We start from the raw sequence: 7,374 nt of genomic DNA, 5'->3' as shown, positions 1-7,374 counted from the left end.
TGTGTACAGACTGTATAAAGTGATTTTTCAAGTAAAGGTCCATAAAAACGTTCGTTGTCAACAATTTTAATCATGCTATTGATCCCACCAATGTGTTACGTGTGTTTTAAATTAATTAAGAAAAATTTAATTGATGTTAGATGGGGAATAATTATACGTTTTTATTTTTATTAAATTACAAAAAAATAAAAAAGAAAATAGTAATACAATTGGACAATTTATGAAAAGCACGTATTTGAAATAAATATGAATTAAAAAGTGTATTAATGTGATATGAAATCTTTAAAAAAAAAAAGAAAAATTTACATTTAATATAGAAAGATATTAAATAAATAGTCAAACACACAAAATTGATAATTAATTAATTGCTACTGCTTGCTTTAACCATTAGGTTATTAAAGTCTCATAGATTTTTAACCGGAATAATATGAATTATTTCAAATATTCGTAAGCGTAAGCGAGTTAGCTTAAGCGATCACGTTTACGTCTTGTTTCGACGTCGTTTCAAATAAAAATGAAATGAAGTATCGTATGTATAAGTCACCTCTCCCCTCTCGCTCACACTTAGTACGTTATGTTGCGTAGTACGTTATGTACGTCATTTCTTGGAACTCGTTAAATGATCTAAATATAATCGATGTTTATTTCGTTTGATTTTGACCTACACTTTCCCATATCTCTCTGTTTGCTTTTATATACATTAAATACGTAGGGATTATTATTTACATGTAAGATTAAACAGTAAATACGTATGTATTTCAATTGATCTTCATAGAGGACAATGGAGCCAGTCTAACGGTGGATTTCGAAGGGGACAGATGCGTTCATCTTATTCTTCATTCATCTAGAATACAATATACATTTTCTTCGATTAATTAACAATCAATTAAGGTATGTTTAATAATCTAATGTATTCTATTAATATTAAGAATTGTTTAATCTAAAATACATTTATTTTATCGTTATTAAACTTTGAGTTGAAAATTTTCAACTAATTAAAATATCAAATCGAAATTGTTTATTCGAAGTACATATATAATATAATTTATATATATATAAACAAATGTAATTTATATTATTTTTATTTGAATGGGTATTAAATTGATTCTATTACTACAAAAAAAAAAACATTTAATCAATAACAGTAAGAACAATGGATGATAGATCGTTAGAAGACATATGACATCAATTTCAGACATTTATATTATAATATTATACATCGAATATAAATATAATTAAAAAGTCAATTTTAATTATATCTATTCATCGAATATAATTCAATGCAAGTGCAGAGACTGAGAGGAGGAGGTGGAATATATTTTTCATAAATGAGCAATAGAACAAAAAAGGTATTAAAACAAACTTCAAACATTTATCTATGTTAAGATATAAGTATAGTTTGGTAATAAATTTAGAAGTAAAGTAAGGGTATCATTATCATCGAGTAATTCAATGCAAGTAGATGGACAGAGAGGAGTGGGTGGGGAATATATCGAACACAATTTCACATAGTACGCAGAAGGTTAATGGGTTGTCCGTATTGCCATGCTATCAGTTTGTATTTCCCATGGGATGAGGAGGAAGAGGAGGAGGAGGAAGAGTAAGAGAGGGTGGTTGAAAAGGAGGATGGGCAGGTGGAGAAGGTGCAAGAGGAGAAGGAAGAGGAAGAGGAAAGCGTATTCTCGCTCTCACACCAGAAGATAACGCGCTTGGCAATTTGCATAACGCATGTGTGTACCTCGAATATGCATGTATATAGGTGCATATGTTATAACGCATAACCGTCAGACCGTACATATTATATATTTCTTTTCATCGAAAAAGGGAAGGTCCTTCTTTTTTTGCTTTTTGAATCATCCTATCCCGTAATATCTCTTTTGATGATACAACATTCGTTCGTCCGTTCGCCTTTAGGTATCATGTCCGAATATGATTTTTTGATCCGCGACTATTACAAAATTTCCCTTTAGGCTATTTTGGACTATTTTATACATGTATGTGTTAAATTTATATTTTTATAGGATATTGTAGAATAATTCATAAATTCATTTTATGTATATTTTTATTTGTATTTTCCAATTTTTTGGTTTTTTAATCATTTCGATCGATTATTACGAAAGTGGTGTAAGTTAGTTCTTTTTTTAATATATTCTTCACTTTTTAATATATTTTTAATATTACATTTTTATTATTACATTTTTAATATTATATTTATTTTTTTTCGTCTGTTATTATTATATATATTACATACGTAAAATTCCTTTTATTCAAGATAGTAATTCATCGAAATGGATATACAAAGTAGAATAATTGTGATAACGAATAATCGTGAATAATTGATCGTGTATAATTTAATTTTTATGTGATTAATTAACGTGGTATTAATTTCTTGTGATTGGTTAATTTTCAATTTATTATATATCATTCTATATTTGCGCACTCACACGTAAATACATACATACATACACATATATCCACCGTATATCGAGTAAAAAGTTTTTCCCCCTGTTTTTTTCTTTTTCTTTTTTTTTTTTTTCATTCAACACGATTTCTATAAAAAAGTTCAATACGAAAATTTCAAAACTTATTATACTTTTAAAAGACGTCATTTCCAATGAGAAAATCTATGTATTATTATATTAGAAGTTTGTTTTCTACAAGTTTCTGGACAGAAACACATATTCTAGGGTGATACGGTATCAAGGACTCTTCCAATATTCTTTCTTTTATCTTTTATGGCTAACCTTTCTTTGATTTTTATATCTATGTATTACCGTTTCCGGTCAAACGATACAATTTCGATAGGATAAGGTACTTTTCGATAAATCAATTTACGACACGCGGTGACCACGTCTGCTGCTGTATACTCATTTCCTTCCACTCCTCCCTCCCTCTTTCCCCTCTCAACAATTCCACAATCTTCTTTTTCCGTTCTCCTTTCAACCGAAACCAACCAGCAAAGAATTCGACTTCGGTACGAAAATCCAATCGAATCACATCTGCCCTTTTTCCGGTTTATCGCGACCCCTTACTCACAGATTTTCATTCAAATTGGATGTAACGCTTCTTTTCTTACTCCTTTTGCATCTTTCATTTTGTATTCTTTTCTTACTAGACTTATTTGTTCATATATACACACTGTTTTCTTAAATTTGATCGCCTATCTATGTGGTTCTAATCTTTTTTTATTCGCCATTTTTTTTTTTATTTCAGTTTGTTAATTTATTTTTGTTTTATTTTTCATTTTACAGAGTTCATTAATATAACTTTCGATTGATTAGTTTGTATGTAGATGTATATATATTTATATATGTATAGAAAATATTATTGATCATATTAGATTTTACTTTTTCTAATTAATTTTAGTTTACTCTTTGTAAGATTTGTTTTTTTTACGTTTATAAGAACAATCATCTTTATTTTTAACGACAGTCTGACAAATTATAGCCAGACCAACGTTACATATGATTATTTCAATTACTTTTTTTTCTTTTTTATATTTATTCGTCTTATCGTTTTAACAAATTGACATGGACGAATGGTGTGTTCGTATCAAATTCACTGATGAAATTAAACGCGCCGATACTATTGTACGAACGCATTACGATTCGTTAGCAACGTATGTTATAAATACAATATACAATGCAAGTATATATGTGCAGTTTGTCAATCATTCTAATTTTACGAAAGATTTGTTAATTCTAACTCTATCCTATTGTTAAATTGTATAGTATATACCAACGAAATCAAAGTTTCGGTATCGTTAAGCTAAACTTTCTAGAATCATATTTGTTTTAGACGTGTTCTATTACATATACGTATTACTAATTGCACGTAACAATCAAGAGAGAATATGTAAACGTTAATGATAGGATGTTTCCTACATCATTTTGATCTTCTCATGAAAATAATAATTTTTTTTTTAATTAAATAGAATTATCGTTGTTCATCCCTACGTTAATGAAAAGTCAGAAATAGACGATTATTTTGAAAATAATTCGAACGAGAGTTGAAATTTTTACGTTTATCCGCAAGTGTGTATTTGTCTAACGATTTAAATTGATTAATTAAAAAAATTTATATAAGAAAATGAAATTTAAAAATTCCACTAATAAAAGCTTTACTTGTGACAAAGTGACAGTTATTTGAAAAATTTCAAAATTCGTTCTTTGTATTCCATCGATGTGGGGGAGGGGGGAGTATTAATTTGATTAATGAAAGATGATTCTACAGAATCGTGGATTTCATTTTATGCTTTGATCGAATGTTTAATAAAGCGATCGATCGTACGAGCTCTCTTTTCTTTTTTTTTTGATTTGTAATTCTAACAAATATTGGATGAAATTCTCGCGTGATTTTAATCTTTCCACTTCCTTTTTCTTTCTCTCTTTGGATTTTAACAAATGTTTTTTGGTCGACAGTCTTCAGCAAAAAATTGATTCATCATATTTCGTATTTAAAATAGTTAGTTAACAAGATATTTCATACACTTCCATGATACACATTTATACTTATTGTATATCATGAAATTATTATTATTATTATTATTATTATTATTTATTTATTATTATTGTTATTTAGAGAAATACGGTCAGACATGCTCTGTTTGCGAATCGATACACGAAATAAATTCACCGATAAGTCCGCTGAGAAACAACTCGTTCGGAATACCAATAGGTTTTGAGGAAGAGAAAAAAAATGCGTAGGTGGTGAAGTCGTGGATGAACCGGACGAGTGTATATTGCTCGTAAACAATTTGTAGCGCGTTTTCGAAGGATCCCCACGAACGACAATATAATGGAAGGTGCCGCACGTTCGGTCACGAACCAAGGATAATAACGCGCGTACGTCGAATATTAATGGACGGACTCGTGCGGTTGAATTTATCAGGCTACAGAAAGTCTCTACCTTTACGAAGGAGAATGAGTGAGAAAGAGAGAGGGAGAGAGGGAGAGGGAGAGAGAGAGAGAGAGAGAGAGAGAGATAAAACTTTTCGTTCCTTTTTTTCTTCTTTATTTTTCCTTCTCAAAAAAAGAATCAAGAACAAAATTTCAACTCGTTTGATTAATACAAATTCTTTAAAATTGTTTTCAACATATTTCGATTAATGATTAATTCGTTTGTATTTAATTTATGTTCATTTTCATTAATTTTCCATCGATAATTAATCTAAATTGTTCATGAAGAAATCGACAAGAAATATTAATTTTTACATTGTCCCCAAGTGCAACCTCCTTCGAGATAAACTTTAACTGGAATCATCGTTCAAATCATTTTTACACAATTTATACAATAATAATTTAACAAATTATTATAATAGGATAACCTGTAATTATCGCAAATAATCTCGTAGTCGATATCACACTTAATTAAAATTAATAATAATAATAAAATTAATTTTTAAAATTGTGTTCGAGTCCCTAGAATTAGGTCATGGATTATTGGATTACGTGCAGGTATAAAAAAAAGAAAGGAAAAAGAATCATCGTAAAGGGATTTAAGTTCTTTCTTGATAAATGGTGTTTATAAGCAATATTATCAACAAAGTATGAGAAGTTGCGTAGTTTAAGACGCTGCATGGATTATTCAGAAGAATAATTATTTACATGTTTTTCATATTCATTGGATGTAATTTTGAATAAAATGAAATCACAAAATTTTTATATTACCGGCATGTATAAGAACTAACTTTTGATTTCATTGATAATGGTGTGCTCTTTCTCTCTCTCTCTCTCTCTCTCTCTCTTTCTTTTTTTATATATATATACATACAATATCTTTTCTTCTTATTCTATACAATATATATACAATATATATGTATTTTTTTATTACGTCCCAAAGGTTACGAGATTTCCATTTCCACTCCGCTTTACATAGTTTCTTACCTTATTTACACATTTCTTTATTATATTTACATTGCTTATTACTTTTCCTCTTCATTCCCTTTCTTTTTTTTCTCTACCCCTTCTTCCCACCCTCTCACAATCTCCCTTCTCTACTTTTTCATATTCATCATCCACTACTCTCTCCTTTCTCCTTCGTCTAGCAATTCTTTTACCCTGTTCCCTAACTCTTTCTTTTTTTCTCTCTCTCTCTTTCTCTCTATATATATATATGTGGGATGCGAGCGCCTCCAAGCCAAATACTTAAATAGGCATTCGTGAAGAGATTGGACGGTGGGCCCTGGATAGCTCAATGGTTAAAGAGCAGTCGTCCGGAAAGCGGAAGATCCGGATTCGAGTCCCGGTCCAGTCGGTCGAACGGCCCAATTTTTTCACGAATCCTACATGTATATATATATATAATTATTTTTATTATTATTTACGATTACACATATGCAGGTAGAGATGAGTGTACGCATGTGTAATCTGAAACGGTGTTTGGCCAAATATCAACAGGTGCAGTCAGTTGGTTGTTTCGCTTAATCATTTTCTATTCTCCGTTAGGACACTTCTAACATAAGTTAAAGATTATAATAATTTAAAAAGGGGGTTATATAATACATTGCGAAGAACGATTAACAAATTATCTCGAAAAAAAAAAGAAAAAAAAAACACCAATTATATTATTATTACCAAACCTGACGTAAACTCACGTTATCCTAATAATCGTATTTTAAATGAAATTGACGGATAGAGGAATTAGCTAAAAAAAAAAAGAAAAATTTGTAATTTCTGGGTAGATACGTATTTAGCTTGACAGGTAGGTATATCAAGGTGGAGATTCATGCTGCTGTCCAGTAAAGGGTCAACAATGGTAATGCGACTGTACAATGAGCGTTATCTCGTTCTCGACAATGACACGGTTAACAATGGGTCCGTTACGCGTCGTCGTTCTTGCCCATTCAGGAACGTCACTGGGTACTCATACAATATCTGTGTATGAGGTCACCACCTAACCAATGATAAGGTATTCTCCAAGAACATTGGAAATCGATTTCTTTTTATTTTTTTGCTCTAAAGGAATCAAGGAAGGAAGGAAGGAAGGAAGGAAGGAAAGAATCTCAGAGAAGATTGGAAGAAAGAAAGAATAGATGGGGAGTGAGTTGAGTTAAGGTTGAGTAAAAGGTTAAGGGTACCAAAGGATGTTGGATACATAAGTTGTTTGGCATCCATTTGAGGTAAGGTGAGGTGAGGTGAGGTGTACGAGGTGAGCCCATTCCGAGATTGAATCCCACAAAACTGGCTACGTCACATCGTTATAATTAATTTATAATACCTCTAATTGCGCGGCGGCTATGTCGGATGTGGCCGTCCCGACGTTTAATTTGTTCGCTAATTAAACGGGCTATGCGGCCTGGCATAATGCTCTTTCTCTTTGTTTTCCAACGTGTATGTGCTCGCGTGTGATGCACACACACACACACACACACAT

At 30.8% G+C, this 7,374-nt stretch overlaps 1 protein-coding gene across 1 annotated transcript in view; it reads left to right on the top strand.

Annotated features, from left to right (window-relative positions):
* The first annotated feature begins 324 nt into the window (after nt 1–324).
* Nucleotides 325–7,374, top strand: part of LOC122523416 (peroxidasin) — a 215,806-nt gene continuing 208,756 nt past the window's right edge. Inside the window, exon 1 of the mRNA XM_043645138.1 lies at nt 325–891. The gene's annotated coding sequence lies outside the window, so the exon portion shown is untranslated. The remainder of the gene's footprint in view (nt 892–7,374) is intronic.

Source organism: Polistes fuscatus, unplaced genomic scaffold (assembly GCF_010416935.1).
Source record: "Polistes fuscatus isolate 324 unplaced genomic scaffold, CU_Pfus_HIC Scaffold6, whole genome shotgun sequence".
Lineage (NCBI taxonomy): Eukaryota > Metazoa > Arthropoda > Insecta > Hymenoptera > Vespidae > Polistes > Polistes fuscatus.
Note: the sequence above shows the minus strand (reverse complement) of the source record. Positions and strands in the feature narration are given on the sequence as shown.